This window comes from Bos taurus, chromosome 5 (genome assembly GCF_002263795.3).
Source record: "Bos taurus isolate L1 Dominette 01449 registration number 42190680 breed Hereford chromosome 5, ARS-UCD2.0, whole genome shotgun sequence".
NCBI lineage: Eukaryota > Metazoa > Chordata > Mammalia > Artiodactyla > Bovidae > Bos > Bos taurus.
Genome location: NC_037332.1, coordinates 111,700,747 through 111,723,973, shown reverse-complemented (window position 1 = coordinate 111,723,973; position 23,227 = coordinate 111,700,747). Strand labels below are relative to the sequence as shown.

The window sequence follows — 23,227 nt, the reverse complement described above, 5'->3', positions numbered from 1 at the left end:
TTATATCTGATGTCTTTTAAAAAGGGGGAATTTGGGCACAGATATGAGAGAGATGATATGAAGAGATGGAAGAACACCATGTGGAGCACAGACTGGAATTATGGTGCAATAAGCCAAAGGACACCTGGGGTTACTAGAAGCTGGAAGAAACAAGGAAGGATCCTGCCCTACAGGTTTCAGAGTGAGCATGGCCTTGCTGACACCTTGATTTCAGATTCCTGGCCTCCAAAACTGAGACAATATTACAGTTGTTCTAAGTCACTCAGGTTGTGATACTTTATTATGGCAGCCCTAGGAAAGTAATTACTTTTCAACAAAAATACAAATGCAATTCAATGGGGAAAGGACAGTCTTGTCAACAAATGGGCCTAGAAAAATCACTACAAAACTTCTAAAAGAATGGACTTCCCTAAGCAGTCCGGCAGTTGAGAATCCGCCTGCCAATGCAAGAGACACATCAACCCCTGGTCGGAGATGATCCCACATGTCATGGAGCAATTAATCTTGTGCGCCACAGCTGTTGAAGCCTGTGCACCCAGAGCCCACGGTCTGCAACAAGAGACGCCTGTGTGCCGCAACTACAGAAAGTCCACACACAGCTACGAAGACTCAGTGCAGCCAAAAAATTTCTAGAACAGGAGAAAATGTTTGTGATCTTGGTTATGCAAAGATTTCTTAGCTATTACACTAAAAGCATGATATATAAAAGAAAACATTTGATTAAATTAGATTATCAGAAGCCACACATGGTAGAAACTATGTCCATATCACACATTTGATAAAGAACATGTAACCAGAGTATAAGGAATTCTCAAAACTCAGTAAGCTAGAAACAAACAATCCAATTTAAAAAAGAAAATGGGCAAAAGATTTGAACAGGAGCATTACCAAAGATACAAAGATGACAAACATCCAGAAAGATACACAACACCCATGAGTCATTAAGGAAGGCAAATTAAAACCACAATGAGATTATACCACACACACATTACATAGCTAAATTAAAAAGCAAACCGCCACCACCACCTGACAACATCAAGTGCTGATGAGGATTCAGAACAACCAGTGTTCTCACTCATTGCTGGTGGGAATGCAAAATTTTGGAAGAGTGTTTGGCAGATTCTTATAAAGTTAGACATATACTTAACCATATAACCCAACAAACCCATTCCTAGGTATGTTTATCTAAGGGAAATGAAACTTTTGTTTACACAAAAACCTGTGTGAAAAGGTTTGTGGCAGCTGCAACTGCCAGAATCTGAAAACGCAAATATCCTTTAACTGATGAATGGATGGATAAAAAATTGTGGTACATCTATGTAAATAAAAAACTAATGAACACTCAACACAGATGAATTTTTTAATTTTTACAGTAGGCCCTTGTTGATTACCTAGTTTAAATATAGCAGTGTGTACCCATTAACCTGAAACTCCCAATCTATCCCTATCCTCCAGTCTCCCTCATTCTCTAAATCTACAAGTCTGTACGTTTTGTAAATAAGTTCATTTTATCATTTTTTTTTAAGATTCTGCACATAAGCAATATCATGTATTTGTCTTTCCCCATCTGACCTACTTTACTTAGTAGTATTATCTCCAGGTCCACCCGGGTTGCTGCAAATGGCATTATTTCATTCTTTTTACGGCTGAGGAGTATTCCATTGTGTATATAAACCATGGCTCTATCCATTCGTCTTTCAATGGACATTTAGGTTGCTTCTATGTCTTGGCTACTGTAAATAGTGCTGCTATGAACACTGGGGTGCTCGTATCTTTTCAAATTAAGGTTTTCCTCAGGTATATGCTTCAGGAGTGGGATTGCTAGATCATGAAGTAACTATATTGAGTTTTTTAAGGAACCTCAATACTGTTTTTCCATAGAGGCTGCATCAATTTACATTCCCACCAACAGCGCAGGAGGTTTCCCTTTTCACCACACCCTCTCCAGCATTTATCACTCGCAGCCTTTTTAATGATGGCCATTATGACTGGTCATATCTTTTTTCCTTCTCATTGTATTCATGGGATTCTAAAGGCAAGAATACTGAAGTGGTGTGCCATTCCTTTCTCCAGTGGACTATGTTTTGTCAGACTCTGACTAGAAGGGACATATCCTTCAGCCACTCCAGGCAGCCAGACGACATGCCGGTGCCCTGGTTGCCCCACTGCTGGTTCTCGTTGAGGATGCAACCTTCACCAGGTGTTGGCCAACATGCCGCCCGGGTATCCAGTGGTCATGCACAGAGGTGAGAGTTGGACTATAAAGAAGGCTGAGCACTGAAGAATCGATGCTTTTGAACTCTTGAGAGTCCCTTAGACTGCAAGGAGATCCAACCAGTCCATCCTAAAGGAGATCAGTCCTAAATATTCATTGGAAGGACTGATGCTGAAACTGAAGCTTCAATACTTTGGCCACCAGATGCTAAGAGCTGACTCTTTGGAAAAGACCCTGATGCTGGGAAGATTGACGGCAGGAGGAGAAGGGAATGACAGAGGATGAGATGGTTGGATGGCACCACTGAGTCGATGGACAGGAGTTTGAGCAAACTCTGGGAGTTGGTGAAGGACAGGGAAGCCTGGCGTGCTGTGGTTCATGGAGTCACAAAGAATCGGACATGACTGAGCGACTGAACTGAACAGGTTCACTGGAAGCAGAAGCCTGGGGCAGGTGCTGGGAAAGGACCAGCTCCAGTTCAGTGGCATCACTGACTCAATGGACGTGAACTTGAGCAAACTCCAGGAGAGAGTGAAGGACAGGCAAGCCTGGTGTGCTGCAGTTCATGGGGGTGCAGAGAGACACAACTTAGCGACTGAACAATTCTGACTGGTGTGAAGTGATACCTCATTGTAGTTTTGATTTGCATTTCTCTAATAATTAGTGATGTTGAGCATCTTTTCAGGTGCCTACTGATCATCTGTCTGTCTTCTTTGGAGAAATATCTATTTAGGTATTTTGCACATTTTTGACTGGGTTTTTGTTGTTGTTGTTGTTATGGAGTTGTATGAGCTGTTTGCATATTTTGGAAAAAATTCAGCTCTTTTCAGTCACACCATTTGCAAATATTTTCTCCCATTCCGTAGGTTGTCTTTTCATTTTATTTAGGATGTCCTTTACTGCGCAAAAGCTTGTAAGTTTCATGAGGTCCCATTTGTTCATTTTTACTTTTATTTCTTTTGCCTCGGGAGCTAATAAAACATTGGTACAATTTATTAGAGAGCTTTAATTTTTAATGGTGAGGGTGGAAGTCTAACTGGGAACAGAAGAAAAATGGAGTAGATCACGAAGATGTGATTTCAGCCATTTAAAATGTATTTAACACATACACATCGAAGGTAACATAAAAAGAATATGCCCGGGTTAAGTGGTAGGAGTATGGGACTTACTCATTTTGATTTTAAATGTTCTCTTTTTGGAAAAAGTACAGAGGTATTGTGTTTAAAAATAATTACACCACATCAAAACATCTGTACACAATGTTTGTACACAAACATTTGTACATTTGAACATTTGTACACAAATGTTTACAACAGCATTATTTATAATAGTCCAGAAGTGGAAACAATTCAAACGCCCATCAAGTGATGAATGGATGAACAAAATGTGGTATACCAGTACACTGGAATCAAGCACTGACATGTGCTGACGTGGAGGAGCTCGCCAGGCTCCTCTGTCCCTGGGATTTCCCAGAGAAGAACACTAGAGTGGGCGGCCATGTCCTCCTCCAGGCGCTCCTTCTGATTCAGGGATTGAATCTGGGTCTCCTGTGAGCCACCTGGGAAGCCCTGATATATCTATGCATTGGAATACATTACTCTTCCTAAAAACGAATCACGTATTGACACATGTGCCAACATGGCTGAGCCTTGAAAACATGCTCAGTGAGAGCAGTCGGTCACAAAGGACCACACAGCATGTAATTCTATTTATATAAACTGCTCAGAAGAGGCAAACCCAGAGACAGAAGGTAGATTAGTGGCTGCAGGGGCTGGAGGGAGGGGGAAACAGGAAATTACTGCTAGCGGATATGCAGTTTCTTTTGGGGTGATAAAGTATTCTGGAATTAGTAATGGTCACACAACAGTGAATACACTGAAAACCTCTAAATTGTATACTTTAAAAGGGTAACTTCCATGGTACATGAATTATATCTCAATTTGAAAAGACTACAGTTTAAGTACAGAACACTGAGGAATAAGAATGTGTTCTCCTTGTGTTTCCTGAGGTCCGCAAATGAAGCCTGAACTTACACCAGCTATGCAGTTTCTTATCTTGCCTTCCTCCTCCGCCTTCCCTCTCGATATTACTTATCACCTCAAGTATCCATCTCCAATGCTAATACAAAACCAAAGAAAGCAAATGTGAAAAAAAGGTGCAAACTATTAGACATAGTTTATCTGTAACCATGAAAAGAATCCTTTTCTTTCTCATTTATAACTAAAGTGAAAGTGAAGTCACTCAGTCGTGTCCGACTCTTTGTGACCCCATGGACTGTGGCCCACTGGGCTCCTCCATCCATGGAATTTTCTAGGCAAGAATACTGGAGTGGGTTGCCATTTCCTTCTCCAGGGGATCTTCCCAACCCAGGGATCGAACCCGGGTCTCCTGCATTGTGGGCAGAAGATTTACTGTCTGAGCCACCAGGGAATCCCAATTATAACTAACACTTCACTAAAACTGCTCAGCATGAATCTCACTTCTTAGCAGCAGGTGTGAAGTCAGGAACTCCCTGAGCTGCTAAAAGGTAAAGTCCGTCATTTTTCAAGTTACTGTAACAAGACTTCCCTCAAAGGTCTAAGTAATCACTGGAAAAAGAACTGACAACACTTAGAAACCAGATTTTCAAGGTTATTTTATTTTTGTTTTTTAAGGCTAAACAGAATCCCCAGGTATCTGCCTTCACATCCACTACAGTGATGTGAAACACTTTCCCTAAAGCAAAAGCTACTAAAAGCAGTTTAAAGGAAAAGAGAAGCTTATAAACCAGGAGACCAGAAAAGTACATCAATTTGCAAGACAGGCTCTAAGGGGGAAGAACGCTATTTCTGAATCTAGTTGTACAGAAATGCCCCCTGTCCCCTGTTTTCTCCACAGCCTGGACGTTTACTTGGTCTCCTGCGACACTTGAGCTAAGGTCAGGGAGGACAGGGGCTGTCAGGGCCAGCAGCTCAGGTGCGCTTCTTCCCAACACTCTGGGCACTTCGCTCTTTTCCACTGAGAACATGAAGGACAGACTTAAGTGGTAGCGGGACAAATGTAAGCCACAGGTCAGAAGACAATCTCGGAGCATAAACACAGTCACTGGTTTATATTCTGGGAAGGGAAGTTTGGGTTAGGGTTAGGGTTAGCTCTCCTCTGAGCTTTGTAATTATACCAACACAATGACATTAACGGAAATCAAAATTTAAAAAATTCTGCCACAAGTTTGCCAATTCAATAAGTCACATTTTCTTCCTTCCTCTCCTCACTTCTGTTTTTTTTCTACACATACACAGTCCTCTTATATTTTAGATTTTGAAATATTTTTCTCTACTGAACATTAAATTATCATTTCCCCAGTAATTATGCAGTCTTTGTTCTGTAATTTACTAATGTAGTCATCTTTTGATACAATATTTAGGCACCCAACAGCAATTTTTGTACTAATAACAGTGTTGTGAGAAACTTGACCTTCAAAGATTTTTTTAAATGAAGTTAATGCATCTGTTATTCTCCAATTAAAAATAAAAATAAAATAATAAAATGTATGTGTTGTGCTTAGTCGCTCAGTCCTGTCTGACTCTCTGTGATCCCATGGACTGTAGCCCCCCAAGCTTCTCTGTCCATGGGGATTCTCAAGGCAAGAAAACTGGAGTGGGTTGCCATGCCCTAAAAAAATGTGTCTTTTCTACTTTATAGTGTCAGTTTTGTAAAACAAAAATAAGGACTAGATTAAGAATTATTGGCTAGAGTTTAACATGATGCCACTTGAAGCAAGGTAATTAACCTAATGACCCCTAAAGTGAACCTAAAATTGTATAACATTATAATAACAGCACAGTGGAAAATTACTGTTTTAATAGTTGGCTCCAGAATGCTTCCCAGAGACAAGGTTTACCTCTGTTTGGGAAAATATTCTGATAAGCTCCTTAAAGGTGGAAGGTAAACCCTGAAGATGCAGATTAGAAAAGGAGAGATCTATCAATTGCCTAGCAAAGAAAATTAATGGAAATTTGGAGGTAGGGGAGAAGAGAAAACAGGGGTTACAGAGGGGAAGGGACAGAGTCCAGGAATGGGTAGGAGCTGCCTCCTTCAGGACAGAGCGGCCCACAGGGCGGCAGCACGCGGCACGTCTGGAAGCAGCGCAGCCCTGGGGTGGACCAAACGCCTCTTAAGGAAAGGGCAATCCAAAATCCAATTTCAGTTAGGTCTTAATTGCAAGGTATTGTCCCTTTGTGTTCCATACCTTCAGTAAAGCCTGCTCTACTCATAAGATCCTTAACTGTGCGGGAAATCAAAGAAAGGTCTGGAAGTAGGGACAATAATGAAAACCTGGTGAAGGGTGCTGGCCTTCTCACATAACAAGGGATACAGGACTTACGTCCATTTTATTGACACTTCAAGATAAGTGATTTAGACTGATAATGTACGTAATGCAAGTTTTATTGGCTTATTTCTTTGGCATATAAAGTAACTACTTTTATATAACTTTTATTTCTGTAAAAACACAAGCGACACTTCAGCAATACTACAGAGTTTAGTTCCCTGACTCTACAGTATTGTGACCTCACCGTAAATGAGCGCCATCAGTGGTTCTCGAACTGCAGAGCATACTGGGGTCACCTGGAGGGCTTCCTGCAGTGTGGGAGACCCAGGTTCAATCCCAGGGTCAGGAAGATCCCCTGGAGGAGGGCATGGCAACCCATTCCAGTGTTCTTGCCTGGAGAATTCCATGGAAAGAGGAGCCTGGTGGGCTACAGTCCATGGGGTCACAGAGAGTTGGACACGACTGACTATCACTTCAGAAGGCTTCTTACGACCCAGGTCGCTGAGGCCAACTCCCAGAACTTTGATTCTGCAGATCTGGGTAGGGCTTGAGAAGCTGCTGGGTGATACTGATGCTGCTGGTCCAGGAAATACACTGTGAGAATCGCTGAAGTCCACCTGTTACAGTTTTTTTGAATTTTAGTTCAGATGTGCCTCCTCTAATGTGTTCCCTTCCACCTTCCATGCCCCCTTCCTTCTTTCTCCGACAGAATTAATCACTGTATATACTACTGTTGTTGTTGTTTCAGTCACTAAGTCAAATTGGACTCTTTTCGGGATCCCATGGACTGTGTAACCCAGCAGGCTCCTCTGTCCACGGGATTTCCCAGGCAAGAATACTGGAGTGGGTTCCCATTTCCTTCTCCAGGGGGTCTTCCCCACACAGGGATGGAACCCGAGTCCCCTACAGTGGCAGGCGGACCCTTCACCACTGAGCCACCTGGGAGGCCCCCAGCCTACTGCCTCTTATTTCATACTGCAGGTGCGTTGTGACTTCTGGATGTACTGCCCATCTGATGTAGGACAGAGCCCAGCGCCTGACCTGTGGCAGGGAGTGGACTGTTCGATGAATGGAGGCGACACTAAACTCCAGGAAGATTCCCCACAAACAAGTTCCTTTTTAAGTTCTTGGGCTTGGCCCTTTCTGCTCCTGCTGCTTGTAACGCCTCCACTTCATCTGACTTTTCATTACTCAGGCTCTGCTCAGGCATTTCCTCCTCCAGGAAGCTTCCACCACCCACCTTGCTTCTGGTCTGTGTCAGATGCCCCTATTTTTCTCTAATGTAACCTATCTATATCATATTTATCTTAATAATAGCCACCATTCACTGCAAGCTTTCTAATCCAATAATCAAGGTTGGATTAAAACCTTTAGAGGCTCTTAGGTCCAGCAATTCCCACTTCTGGGAATTTATCCTATACTTAAGAAACGTGACTTATACAAGGTAACTCCCTATAGCACGGTTTGTGGCAACAAAACTTTAGGTGGTAAAATATTAGAAAACCTAAATTTCCATCAGCAGGGGATCAATTAAATAGTTAAATAAACTAATACATCTATATAATGAAATAGTGTGCAGCTATGAAAAAGGATGGGTTAGCTATCTGTGCAATGATAGGGAATGATCTCTGAGATACATTGCAAAATGAATAAATCAAGCAGAAAACAGTGAGAGGAATGGTAAATAGTTGTGCAGAAAAAGGGAGGAAATTTTCACATAAATACAAGGCTGTAAGTGAGAGGAACTAAGTAGCAGATTTTTTTTACTTAGTAACCTTTTGTACTTTTGAATTCTGAACCATTTTAATGTGTTACCTATTTAAACAAATAGGGCTAAACATAAAAAAAAAAAAAGACCTTCAGATAGCCATAGAATAAAAAAGACTGGGGTGCTCCCTATTTAATTCAACACAAAAAATGAGTATGAGGAAGTTCAATAATACTCACAATCTTTTCCAAGATGACTTTTGCTATAGTAAATGAAATGCCCAGGGTCAAGTTCTTTCCATTTTCTCTGTTTTGTCTCTGCTTTATTAGTGCTCAGCTTAGGCCTGGTGTACTAAAGGGTCACCCCAACACTGCTGCTGGGCATTAGATCCACAAAGACATTTCAGTTCTTACCACATGTGATCTCTTAGTAGCAGTAGCATGCCTTGCAGTAACCTCTTCCTTCTTCCTGAAGCACTCACTTTCCAGGGTCAGTGTCATAACCTCAGGGCTTCCTCTGGTCCTTCCAGCTCTCCTTCTTAAGTCTCCTTCCCCAGTTTCACCTCCTCTGCTACTTCTTAAGGTGCCTTAATGGTTGGTCCTAAACCCTCCCTGGTTCCCTGCACCCTGGTTTACTCTTGGCTTCATTTAACATCTACAGACAGATGATGCCAATTTATATCCCCAGGACACCTTCTCTCTGAACTTCAGGCTGGCATGTCCAGCTGCCCACTGGGTCAGTCCTCCACATCCTTCAAATTTACTACACTCCAGAACTAAGTTGTCAGCTCCCTTGGAAACCCTGCCTCAGGAAGCTGGCATCACTGCATAGCCACCACTCCTTTCTCCAGCTGGACCTGGGCATTGAGGTCCATGGAGTCCCGGTCTCCCCACCTCCACCTCTGAGGCCTTTCCTGATGTTTTCTGAAGCTTCCTTTTTCTCTTCAACCTGCTGCTGCTTTTCACTTGGGGCTGTGGTCATTTCTCCCTGTCACAGTTACTGTAAGACTCCCACAGGATCTCTCTCTCTAGTCTTGCCCCCTGCCCTCCACACCCCATCTACTCTCTACCTTGCACAGAAATCCTTTTAAATGCAACAATTTCCTTCTCTCCTTTAAAACTCTTTCTTCCCTCGAATTTTTGGGGAAAACCCCACATTTGTTAACTGGCTTATGAGACTGCATGACCTAGTGGTCCCCGCTGACCATTCCAGCCTCAGCTCTCAGCCCTTGACACTCGTGTGATGCTCTGGCCACAGCACCCTTCTTTCAGACCTCAGAACCCACCACTTTCTCCTAGGGCAGGCTGCTAAATGAAGCAAGTACCAAAATACGGAAAGAAAGCCACAAGACTTGAGCCCCATCGAACATCATAGTAAAGTGGCTTGTGGCACTAATCTAGAACTGGCTCCCCCCTTCTAAGTCACCCCAATCATGCTTGTTGAAAACACATTTACTATTCACACTATTCTTCATCTGCCTAGTGAATAAAGACATCCAAACTTCTCAGCTGCCTCCTCCCAAACTGGCATTAGCAAAAGAGCAAAACGACGTAGGAACCAACCCCATTCTGCGCTCCACTCCCACAGGCTTACAGCTGGGCTGCTTCCTCATCCCTGAGTCAATATTTTCTTTGTGACCACAGTTAGTGTTCCTTTAGGCAAGATTCAGGCCTGACTGAGCAAGGTAGAGATCAGACTGACACAGAAGAGGGAAGCAGGATCCTCCCTCCAGAACTCCGCAAGCCTAGGCACACCGTCCCTTTCCTGCACAGCAGCACCAGGTACCTGAGGCTCTCCTGTGCTGACGCCACAGCAGGCCCACTCTCTCCAGGTCCTCCTGTAAACTAACCACCCAGGGTTATCTGGGCACTTCCCTGGGTACCTCCCAGGATCATTCCCCTAAGACTTACGGCCTGGAAGCACCTGGACTGTGGCAAGGAAAAGAGAAGCAAGGTAGTGCATGGATCTTGTCAGTCCCACCACCAGGGCTGGGGAGCAACACCTGCCTTAGAAGTAAAATGAAGTAAATTAACGGGTAGCTAACCTTAACTCAACATTCAGGTAGCTCTAGAAATATGTAGACAAGAGTTTTTGAGAAAAATAAAGCTCCTTGAGGGCTGACTGGCAAAAAAAAAAGAGGGGGACACAAAAAAATTTTAAGCTTTATATTAACATAGAAGCTTAGGGCACTTAAAAGGAACAAATCATAAATATAGTTAACGAAATCTCTATTCCTCATATAATCAAACCACAGAATTCAAATAACTAAGTCACTTATTTAGCCATACCACCTATATCATTACTGGGAATTTTTCATTTGCAGAGATGAAAATACCTCCCTACTAACTTTAAAGTACGGTAATCCAGTCCTAGGTACTTTGTGGCAGTCAGCAGATGGAGGTCATTAGAGGGGAGAGAGAATGAAAGAAAGAAAAATAACATTTGTTAGCATTTACCCAAACTAGCTAAGCACTCTTCATTTTAAACTTGAGGAAAGCGGGGCTCTGAGAGGTTAAGCATCTTGCATCAATCACCAGTGAGTCAGAAGTGACTCCTAAGTGGTCCCTCTCTACCACACCGACTAGCACAGCCGAGTCGTCAGTTCTTGTTCTGGGAAGACCTTGAAGCCACTTGTGTGCGTGTAAGAACGTGCACCTTGACTTGGGCATGGAGCCCAGGGGAAGCCCAGGCAGGGTCAAAACATGACATTTGCTGAACTGTACTAAGAAACATAAAGTTCTTTTTTCAAAGCTTTTTTTGTTTTGGTTGCACCATGCAGCCTGTGGGATCTAGTTCCCCGACCAGGAATCGAATCCATAACCCCTACAGGGGAAGCATGGAGTCTTAATCAGTGAACCACAGGGGAGCCCTGAGAAAGAGAAATTTTTGTGACAATTCCAAATTCAATACAAATTAGGAGAGAATCCCCATACTACAATCTGCACCTACATTTAGAGATCATTAGCTTCTTTAGTACCGGGTGTGGGACAAACACTCTTAAAACAGGGTCACAGAAGATGCAGTTAGAAGAATCCTTTGCGTTCATCTCCCTCTTTTTTCAAAAGAAAGAAACTGCGGCCAAAGAGGCCAAAAGACTAATTTAAAGCTATACAGTAGAGACACAGCTGGACCAGAAGCTAAATCTTCTATTTCTGCTACCCCACCTCAAACTGAATAAAAAACTTGGGAACAACTTAGGAACAGGCAAAATGGATTACACTCAGATCAGCAGCAGCATCATCGGAAATTCTGGGAAAGATGTCAGAGGAAGCTGTCATCCTGCTGTTGTAAAACATCAGAGTTAGGCAGACCATACCTGTCCTGCCTTTAATGGCCTGCATTCCATTAAATAATTTGCAATGTTTTGGGCAGCTCTTTATATCGCATACTTAACAGTGCCGATTTCATCCACCAGGTCCACATACTAACTCCTACATCATAGGAAGTGACACGACCATGTTGAGCCGACACTGAAACTGAAACTGACATGACACTGGCCTTGTCCAGCTCTAGGCAAGTCCTCCTCAGGCTCTGCCCACGCTCCTCTTGTCATGACCAGGAAACGAGCTACGCGAGTTACTTATCTTCCCTGTTGCTCAGCAGCTTCATTCCTCTCCAGCTGACCTGGCGGATGCTTCCTCAGAGCTTTCAAGCCTTTCCCATGTTTCTCCAGGCCCACCAACTCTCCCTGCTGCCAGCGTTCCCAGCTCATGGCCTGGCTGCCAGCTTCACAGAGCTGTGGTCACTAGGCTTAGCTCCTCAGCGTCCTCCTTCACGCAGTCAACACTGCTCCGTCTTTTCACCTTTTCCTCTTTCACTCGTCCTCTCCTCTTGGGGGAAGAAGTAGCTTCCCTCTCTTCCCGGGTTAACTCCTCCACCCACAAGACCTTTCAGTCCATCTCCTTGACAGCATCTTCAATCTCTTCCTCCTCTCCACTGGCTTCACGTCTGGTGCACACAGTACTCAGATCTCCTGTATCCTTAAGTAGAACAAACCACAACAAAGCCGCTCTCCCTGGACCCACTCAAGTCTCCTACTTCTCTCTTTTTCCCTGCCTCACTGCCATAGTTTCAAAGGCAGACTAGAATTCTGCTCCCTCACCAGTCAGCCCATACTTGAAGCTTCTCCTCATACCGCCTAGACTTTCTAAGGTTTCCAGTGGTTTCCTTGTCACCATATGGAATCCTCTTCCTTTGGCCTCATTTCCTTAAACTCCCTGCAGGATTTGAATCTGCTGACTTACATGGGTTCCTTGAAGCTGCTCTCCTAGGACACTGACTACACGGGTTCTTCTTCTCTACTTGCTCCTAGGCAGGCTCCTCTTCTTCCTCCAGACTCCCCCAAAACATTCCCCAAATTGGTCTTCTCTTTTTTAATCCACTCCTAATGGATTACTACTGGGGAATCAATTTCTGTCCCTTTTGGGGATTCAGCTCTCACTGCCATACAGATAAGCTATAAATCTCTATCTGTAGTCATGACGAGTCCTGCTATCTCCAACTTTCTGCTGTTGGATGACTTCAGTTGACTTATCCCATAACACATCAAATCTGTACTTCTCACACAAATCTATTTTTATTCCATCCCAGATGATTCTTTCGATTTTCTCTATTTCTTCTTCAGGACACTCATATTCTAACTTTAGGGTAATTTCTGGCTCCTATGTTTCTTTTGTTCCCAACACTGACTGAGTTGCAAAGTCTATTGATTTTATCTTTAAAATATTTCTAGGCATCTCTTTCCACTGCCATGACCAAGACCTGGCCACTTTTCAGAGCCACTGTAAAAGTCTCCTAACAGGTTTCTGCACCTCCAGACTCTCTCTCCATCCATTCATGTTAAACAAACACTAGACTAATATTTCCTGAAGCACAGCCCCAATTATCTGGTTCTCTCCTCATATTCTTCAGTGCTCCCCAATCCACCTGTTGGCTCGGCTCTTGTTTTCCCTTCACATACCCTCCCTGCTGGTATCCATAGTGCTTCCTCTGCTTAGAAAGCCACCTCCCATTTCCAAATGTCCACAGTCTACCAGTCTTACAGTGCTCAGCTTAAATGACACTCCTGTGAAACTTTCCCTAGTCCTTTCTCTCAACATTTATGTTTTGTGTTGAGGAACTATTCATTCATTCAACATACATTTACTGAGTGCCGACTATGTGCCAGGCAGTGTTCTAAGTGATGAGCAATGATCAAAACCAATGAAAGTCTCTTTTTTTCAGGGTCTGGCATTCTAGAGGGGAAACAGGTGATTAAAAAAATAAGAAACCACTGGACTTCCCTGGTGGTACAGTGGTTGAGAATTCGCCTGCCAATGCAAGGCACACGGGTTCAATCCCTGGCCCGAGAAGATTCTACAAGCCTCAGAGCAACTAAGCCCATGTGGCACATCTATTGAAGCCCCCGCACCTTAGAGCCTGTGTTCCCCAAAAGAGAAGCCACAGCCATGAGAAGCCTGCATACCACTACGAAGACAGCTCCCACTCGCTTTAACTAGAGAAAGCCTGCACAGCAAACAAGAGCCAGTGAAACCAAAAATAAATAATTAAAAAAAAAAAGGAACCACACTGAATGCCAGGTGATGAGCATCACTACAGAGGAAAATGAATCAGGAAAGGGACCAGGCAATTTCAAGAAGTTGCTACTTTGAAGCAGGTGTTCAGGGAAGGCTCAATGAGAAGGTGACGTGAAGAACGGAAGGCGCTGGGTGAAGCAGGGGTGTGGGGCGGAGACAATAGGAAACCAGGCTGGCACTGTGGGGAAAGGCAAGACGAGTCTGTTCTAGAGCAATCTCTAGGGCCCAGAGTCTGGAGACTTAGATTTCAATCACAGAATCATTATCTCAGAGTTGAGGAGAACTTTACAGATCATTTAGTACAACTACCCATTAGATTATTAAACACCTTTATTACATCTCTCAGGTATCCATCTTGTCACAGCTTCCTCACCTTAAGTGGGCATAATACTAATATACAGGATGGTTGTGAAGACTGAGTTAATATATATAAAATTCTTAGAACTATGCCAAGTCTATGGTAAACAGCCAATAAACACTAGCTATTATTGAGTGGTGACAGTAGGAGTAACCACCCTAATTTTAGAGATGAGCAAAATGAGGCATTGGGAAGTTATATTACTTGTGTTAAGTTTTCAAAGTTTAAAGTGGTAGAGCCAGAATTTGAACTTTATTGTAGGTGCTAATTAATTACTACATCCTACTAACTTCAAAAGTGGAACAAAAGGTGGTATTTGGACTTTAACCCTATAACCTCAAGTCACACAAATTAAGGATATTTACAAATGAAACTCAAACACAAGAAGAGGGAAATCATCTGTTGCTGCATGTCTTTAGAATATTAGCTGGGAGGCTAACTAGATATCGAGAAGGCCAGAAGAGTTGTATGATTTTGTTAAGGAAAAAAAAAATCTATTAAGAATAAGCCTGCTGATAACTGGGTTGGTGCTTTCAATCTCATTTTTCATGTTACTCTTACTGGTAAATGTACGTAATGATTCCAAAGACATTAACTTCCAAAACCAATTTACAACATTAGCATAAAAAAAAACACATTACAATTAGAAAAAGCAGAGATGTGTTTATAACTGGAAAAGAAGCATAATATTAGAAGTGAAAACACAGTTATCACCTAACTGTACCTACGGAAAAGAGGTGAATGTCTCTCTTCTAAACTGTGAGCATAAATTACAAGCCTAAATGTTCAAAAAGGGGAGGTGATTATGCGTGTACTATTTCAAACAATGGTGTCTTCAAAAATCAGTTCTTAAACCACACTGATGGCCACTCACTACTTCAGTCTCACTGTGCTGCTGGGAGTATGAACAACTCCCACGTGCTGAACAACATCCTATGAGGTAGTCACACCACAAACATTTAATGACCACTGTTCCAGAAGAGAGGAGGTGGTGAAAAACACAAAGCCCTGCTTTCACAGCGCTGACACTGTACGCAGGTATAAGGAAGAAATTAAGGCTCAGTTGCCAGACCTGTCAGACTCTAAAGCCTACACCGCATGTTTCAACTGTATCATCTCACACTGGCGAGATGCACCTTCTCCTAAAAATCCACACCTGACCATGCAGTCCTGACACCACTGTCTGCAGCTTAGGCTTCCTCTCTGTTGGCAGTCCGGTGTCACCTTCTCAGTGAGCTGTTCCTCCCCCACTCCCAAAAGCAAAGACTGCTTGGTCAAGGGTTAACATATATTGACATGTATGAAATTCTTTTTCTCCCTCATTAACTCCTAAACTCTCTCAGGACAAGAACTATATCTCAGCCTCTTTTTAAGTCTAGAAGATGGTCCATACAATAGGCATTCAATCAAGGGCAGAGTGGAGTTCATGAGAACAATTTCAATAGAGTCAACAGTGGAGGCCAGCCTGCAAGGAACTAAGGACTAAAGGGAAGAGAAGGACATAGAGTTTGTTTGTTTGTTTGTTTTTAAGAACAAATGTAGAAAGGAAACAGATGGAGAAAGACAGCACTGTGAAGAAGTAACGTGGCCCAGTTAAGGTGGCTTTTTTTGTTTTTTAAGAATGAGAAAGATTTGAATGAATGTGTTGGTAGGGTAGTACAACGCAGTACAAAGAGCAAGGTGTCAGCATTAGAGACCTGAATTTGCATCTGGCCCTGTCACTACATCTGTAGACTACTTAAGCTCTGTATTTACACACATACAAAATGACAGTGGTAACACCCGCACCTCACTGTGACGGTCACAGCACTAAGCAAACAGGAGACATTCAATAAGTGGTGCTAATCACTATGACCCTATGTGGAAGCCTGGACTCTGGTGTTCTAAACCTCCCACGTAGTCTGTGCTTTCGCCCAGATTTCCTGTCTCACTCTACGTGTAATATGCGAAGGCAAAGAAACAGGGTCCTTATTTCTCCTGTGAGCCACCCTCCATGCTATTCCACTTCCTGATGACAGACTGCATGAGCTCCTGAATGGCTGCTGGGGGAAATTAGTGATGTCACCAGCTAAGGAAGAGAGACAAACTGCAGAATAAGCAGATGACACTGGCTTTAAATTATCAAATGTACCAGATTTTGAGCTCCTGCCAAAACATTCATTGAGAACTGGGAAAAGAGAAACCAAAAACACAAGCACACAGAACATTGTTTAAGTTTCAAAGCCATCAAGGTGTCCCCAGCATCCACTCTGGGCACAGAGAGAAGGCAGTATGATAAAACATCATCCCTGAGGTCCTTTCTCAGCATTTTACTCTGATGTCAGATTCATTATAAGTTCCCCAAATCACAAGATTAGTATTTAAACAATTTTTGTTCACAGTCATTTATTTATTTTGTCATGCCACGCAGTTTGGGGGATTTTAGTTCCTTCACCAGGGACTGAACTCCAGCCCTCAGCAACGAGAGAGTGGAGTCCTAACCACTGGATGGCCAGAGAAGTCCCTACAGCCATTTAAAGTTAATGCTCATGGATTGTGTTCACCTGTTACCTATATCTGGCCAAGAGCAGCACCCTACCTCAGCCCTCTCTCCCAGATCCCACATCCCCCTGCTTAACAAGGTATATGGAAGTGGGCCAAAGCCCAGGTTAATGTAATAAGTAATGAGGAAAAGGCTACAGGCACCCGGGATTATCAAAATACAGGAAAGATGTCTTTTATTACAATCAATTACCAGCTAATCAAGGACTACAGAAATAAACATGTAAAACAAGAAAATACAACTATCATTTAGAGTTCCAAGACAACTGAAAGATGGAAAAGAGATGAGGAGGAAAAACAGCAGGAAATACATGTGTTATCTACAAACTTAATCACAAACACTCACAAAAGCTTCAAGTAACCAAGCGGAGGCTGAAAATTCAGTTTTTGTGAAACAGGGTCTGATTAGGAACTTGAATTTACCACGGATGAATAAGAAAGAAGGGTAAAGAATATTCCAGACAGCTCTAAACATCTCACCAGAAAGCAAAAAAAAAAAAAAAAGGCCAGAAACCCACCACAAATCACATAGGCAGCACAAGACTGGAAAACAAGGTAACAGTCATTCGTCACGGAAAAGAAACTTCAAATCATCCTTCCCCCCATATAAAAAGCATCTTGAATCATTATTCCATGAGAATAATTTTCAGAACTCCAATCCTAACCACACAGGCTGATCCTGGATAATACGCGCCTCAGTTTCTCCAGAGTTCAGATCAGATCAGATCAGTTGCTCAGTCGTGTCCGACTCTTTGCGACCCCATGAATCGCAGCACGCCAGGCCTCCCTGTCCATCACCAACTCCCAACACATAATAAATACAGTGAGTTCTGAGTCTGACCAGAATCTAAGCCTGTGTTCTGACCCCAGACCTGAATCGTCAAGTTCCAAGTCACACCTGAGGAAGACTTTGCTGCGGTAAATGTATCCGAGGCTGCCGTTCCTTCAAAGAAAAGGGCCCCGGCGTGAGGTGCGGTTTCTGTAAACTGCTCCCAGCGGCGGGAGGGGATGTATTCGGCCTCGAGCCCCCAGGGCGCTTCAGCTCGGACGCCGGGGACCCCCACCTCTCGCTGAGCCGGCTGAGGTCGGGGGTTCCCGACCCTGGGAGGCCACCCCCGCCCCGAGCACCGCCCTCGCCTCGCAGGCCCCGCACCCGACCTCACCAAGCCCGCGACTGGAGACCGCCGGCCTAGACCCCCACCCCGTGCGCCTGACGAGCGAGGGCCCGGCCGGCCCGCGGCAGCGCCTCCCGGCTTCTCTGCCCGTCAGTCTGCCAGTCCGTGCGTCAGTCGGTCTCTCCATATTCCCCGCGTCTCCACCGGGGGTGCATGTGTGGGCTCCGGGCCTCGCAGACCCAGAGGGTCGCCACCAGCCTCTCGCTCGGCACTCACCTGCCCGGCGGGGGTTGTCCAGCTGCCTCACCGCCGCGCGCCGTCGCCTCCACGGTGCCAACCCTGCACTGGCTAGCGCGGCTCGACCCCTGTCAGCGCTTGGCTGCGCCACCACGCACGCGCGTGGGGCCGAGCGGACGGTCGCGGGGCATTCTGGGGGCTGTAGTCTTTTGGGTCCGCCGGCGGGAGCGGCGGCGGGGTCTGCGAGCCTCTGGACCCGGCACACCAAGCTCTTTTCGAAGCCGACCCTGCGTCTTCCAGCGGGCGGCAGGGGTGGGAGGTGTGACCTTCAAAGCCCAGTTTTGGCTTGGCGAGGCCCACTTGGCCTCCCGTCTGCACTGCAGCCCGAGGATTTAGGGGAATATTGGGGTGGGTCTGTGGTCAGGCTGTGGGACAGACGCTCCAGGGCTGTGGGAAGGAGCGGCTTACTTGATATTCATTTTCTAAATATTTAAGCGCCTTCTTTATGGGTGTACAAACACCCTGCTTATTTAACTTATATGCAGAGTAGTACATCATGATAAATGCTAGGCTGGAGGAAGCACAAGCTGAAATCAAGATTGCTGGGAGAAATATCAATAACCTCAGATATGCAGATGACACCACCCTTATGGCAGAAAGTGAAGAAGAACTTAAGAGCCTCTTGAGGAAAGTGAAAGAGGAGAGTGAAAAAGTTGGCTTAAAGCTCAACATTCAGAAAACTAAGATCATGGGATCTGGTCCCATCAGATCAGATCAGATCAGATCAGTAGCTCAGTCATGCCCAACTCTTTGCGACCCCATGAATCGCAGCACGCCAGGCCTCCCTGTCCATCACCAACTCCCGGAGTTCACTCCGACTCACGTCCATCGAATCAGTGATGCCATCCAGCCATCTCATCGTCTGTCGTCCCCTTCTCCTCCTGACCCCAATCCCTCCCAGCATCAGTCTTTTCCAATGAGTCAACTCTTCGCATCAGGTGGCCAAAGTACTGGAGTTTCAGCTTTAGCATCATTCCTTCCAAAGAAATCCCAGGGCTGATATCCTTCAGAATGGACTGGTTGGATCTCCTTGCAGTCCAAGGGACTCTCAAGAGTCTTCTCCAACACCACAGTTCAAAAGCATCCAGTCTTCAGCGCTCAGCCTTCTTCACAGTCCAACTCTCACATCCATACATGACCACAGGAAAAACCATAGCCTTGACTAGACAAACCTTTGTTGGCAAAGTAATGTCTCTGCTTTTGAATATGCTATCTAGGTCGGTCATAACTTTCCTTCCAAGGAGTAAGCGTCTTTTAATTTCATGGCTGCAGTCACCATCTGCAGTGATTTTGGAGCCCAGAAAAATAGTCTGACACTGTTTCCACTCTTTCCCCATCTATTTCCCATGAAGTGGTGGGACTGGATGCCATGATCTTCGTTTTCTGAATGTTGAGCTTTAAGCCAACTTTTTCACTCTCCTCTTTCACTTTCATCAAGAGGCTTTTTAGTTCCTCTTCACTTTCTGCCATAAGGGTGGTGTCATCTGCATATCTGAGGTTATTGATATTTCTCCCGGCAATCTTGATTCCAGCTTTTGTTTCTTCCAGTCCAGCATTTCTCATGATGTACTCTGCATATAAGTTAAATAAACAGGGTGACAATATACAGCCTTGACGAACTCCTTTTCCTATTTGGAACCAGTCTGTTGTTCCATGTCCAGTTCTAACTGTTGCTTCCTGACTTGCATACAAATTTCTCAAGAGGCAGGTCAGGTGGTCTGGTATTCCCATCTCTTTCAGAATTTTCCACAGTTTCTTGTGATCCACATAGTCAAAGGCTTTGGCATAGTCAATAAAGCAGAAATAGATGTTTTTCTGGAACTCTCTTGCTTTTTCGATGATCCAGCGGATGTTGGCAATTTGATCTCTGGTTCCTCTGCCTTTTCTAAAACCAGCTTGAACATCAGGAAGTTCACGGTTCACATATTGCTGAAGCCTGGCTTGGAGAATTTTGAGCATTACTTTACTAGTGTGTGAGAGGAGTGCAATTGTGCGGTAGTTTGAGCATTCTTTGGCATTGCCTTTCTTTGGGATTGGAATGAACACTGACCTCTTCCAGTCCTGTGGCCATTGCTGAGTTTTCCAAATTTGCTGGCATATTGAGTGCAGCAGTTTCACAGCATCATCTTTCAGGATTTGAAATAGCTCAACTGGAATTCCATCACCTCCACTAGCTTTATTCGTAGTGATGCTTTCTAAGGCCCATTTGACTTCACATTCCAGGATGTCTGGCTCTAGGTCAGTGATCACACCATCGTGATTATCTGGGTTGTGAAGATCTTTTTTGTACAATTCTTCTGGGTATTCTTGCCATCTCTTCTTAATATCTTCTGCTTCTGTTAGGTCCATACCATTTCTGTCCTTTATCGAGCCCATCTCTGCATGAAATGTTCCTTTGGTATCTCTGATTTTCTTGAAGAGATCTCTAGTCTTTCCCATTCTGTTGTTTTCCTCTATTTCTTTGCATTGATCGCTGAAGAAGGCTTTCTTATCTCTTCTTGCTATTCTTCGGAACTTGCCGAAGTCTAGCCCTGGCTGATCCAGGGTATTCGAAGGAGAGACGGCGTAGGCGAAGATCAGGAAACAATTGCTTAATTAAACGTTAATTAAGGATATAAAGAGTAATAGAATAAGGATAGCTCAGTGAGGAAATTCAGTGGAGAAAAGAGGCTGAATAATTCAGCCAGAAGGTAAGAGAAAGAACGACATGGTGAGACCAAGTTTCGGTGAACAAGGCCCACACTTTATTTTCCAAAGTAGTTTTTATACCTTAAGTTATGCATAGAGGATAATGGGGGAAGGGGTAGAGTCATGCAGCAAGCCAGGCTTTCTTCCTGCAAACTTATCATATGCAAAAGCTTAGGTGATTTGCATCATCTTCTGGCTCGGAGGCCTGTTAACATTTTAAGACCTTTTCTTCAGAAAACTTATTTTCCTCTAAAGGTGATTGGTCAGGAGCCACCCTCCAAAAGCATTAGATAAAGTTGCATTCCTACAGAGCAAAGGTGTGGTGGGCTATAACAAGAAAAAGAATTAACTCAAGGGTCCCAGGTTACAAACATTAAAGCTACTACTTACACCAATTCTATTAATCAATACACTGCCAGGGACACAGCAGGTAAGGGATATGGAAACTTAGCAGCAAACATTGGCCCAACAAGTGAAAATCCCTTCACCAATACAATTTCTAATCAATCTTCTAACTACTCAAAGGAATCTGTGTTTAGACAGTTTAGAACATCTCCTGCCTCTCACAGTTGGGAGGCTCTGAACAATCACATGTGGTTGGAAAAACCTATTCAGGCAGGCTAGAGGATTTCCAAAGGAGTTTGTAGGTTAAACACTGTCACACCCAGGAATTATTAACTGGAGCTGTAAGCTAACTCTTTTTTCAGAGAGGTAGTGGGGGACAGCCCCCCGTAAAGTCAGAGGTGTAGGTGAAGGCACAAGGCAGAAAGTAGGCAGACTCTGGTTTTGGGTGTAAATGCTCGAGAATTTCCAGGGGGACTCCTGAAGCTCGATCCCGCCTTTGCGTATGTCGAGCCTCCTTCCTCATGACCTTTGTCATGGGCGGAGTTCCTCACGCTGGCTCCCAGCAGTGATAGAATTCCAGTTGAGCTATTCCAGATCCTGAAAGATGATGCTGTGGAAAGTGCTGCACTCAATATGCAATATGCACTCAATATGCAATATGCCGGCTCCCGGCAGGAACTCTGCATTCAGATGTTTATATCTTTCCTTTTCTCCTTTGCTTTTCGCTTCTCTTCTTTTCACAGCTATTTGTAAGGCCTCCCCAGACAGCCATTTTGCTTTTTTGCATTTCTTTTCCATGGGGATGGTCTTGATCCCTGTCTCCTGTACAATGTCAGGAACCTCATTTCATAGCTCATCAGGCACTCTATCTATCAGATCTAGGCCCTTAAAACTATTTCTCACTTCCACTGTATAATCATAAGGGATTTGATTTAGGTCATACCTGAATGGTCTAGTGGTTTTCCCCACTTTCTTCAATTTAAGTCTGAATTTGGCAATAAGGAGTTCATGGTCTGAGCCACAGTCAGCTCCTGGTCTTGTTTTTGTTGACTGTATAGAGCTTCTCCATCTTTGGCTGCAATGAATATAATCAATCTGATTTTGGTGTTGACCATCTGGTGATGTCCATGTATAGAGTCTTCTCTTGTGTTGTTGGAAGAGGGTGTTTCTTATGACCAGTGCATTTTCTTGGCAAAACTCTATTAGTCTTTGCCCTGCCGAAGGGCGCGCCAAAGCGCAGGCGGCTGTGACAGCCAGGCGCACCAAGCACGGCCGAGAGGAGCCACCCCACATCCGAGGTCAGAGGCAGAAGCCGGGAGGACCCCATGCCCGAAGGGCAGCGGCCAAGAGGAGTTACCCCACGTCCGAGGTCAGGGGCAGCGGCCCAGAGTACCAGACTGCGATGGCGCAGGAATGACCGAGAGGAGCTACCCCACGTCCGAGGTCAGGGGGGGCGGCCGAGAGGAGATACCCAGCGTTCGAGGTCACTGGCGGCAACGAGAGGAGTTACCCCGCCTCCGAGGTCAGGGGCGATGGCTGGGAGGAGCTACCCCACGCCCCAAGCCCGAGGCCAGGGGCGGCGGGCGGGAGGAGCTACCCCACAACCGAGGCCAGGGGCGGTGGCCCAGAGGACCAACCCCACGTCCAAGGAGCTGTGGTTGCGCGGGCACAGGAGGGCCTAGAGGAGCTATCCCACGTTGAAGGTCAGGAAGGGTGGCGGTGAGGAGATACCCCTCGTCCAAGGTAAGGAGCAGTGGCTGTGCTTTGCTGGAGCAGCCGTGAAGAGATACCCCACGCCCAAGGTAAGAGAAACCCAAATAAGACGGTAGGTGTTGCAAGAGGGCATCAGAGGGCAAACACACTGAAACCATACTCGCAGAAAACTAGTCAATCTAATCACACTAGGACCACAGCCTTGTCTAACTCAATGAAACTAAGCCATGCCCGTGGGGCAACTCAAGACGGGCGGGTCATGGTGGAGAGATTTGACAGAATATGGTCCACTGGAGAAGGGAATGGCAAACCACTTCAGTATTCTTGCCTTGAGAACCCCATGAACAGTATGAAAAGGCAAA

The 23,227-nt window shown here is 44.7% G+C and overlaps 1 protein-coding gene across 2 annotated transcripts in view; it reads right to left on the bottom strand.

Moving 5' to 3' along the window:
• The window catches only part of SGSM3 (small G protein signaling modulator 3), a 34,058-nt gene extending 15,871 nt beyond the window's left edge, over window positions 1-18,187 (bottom strand). The window contains exon 1 of one of the 2 annotated variants that reach the window (XM_005207432.5): window positions 18,099-18,187. The gene's annotated coding sequence lies outside the window, so the exon portion shown is untranslated. 2 annotated transcript variants of the gene reach the window in all.
• Between the last annotated feature and the right edge of the window lie 5,040 nt (window positions 18,188-23,227).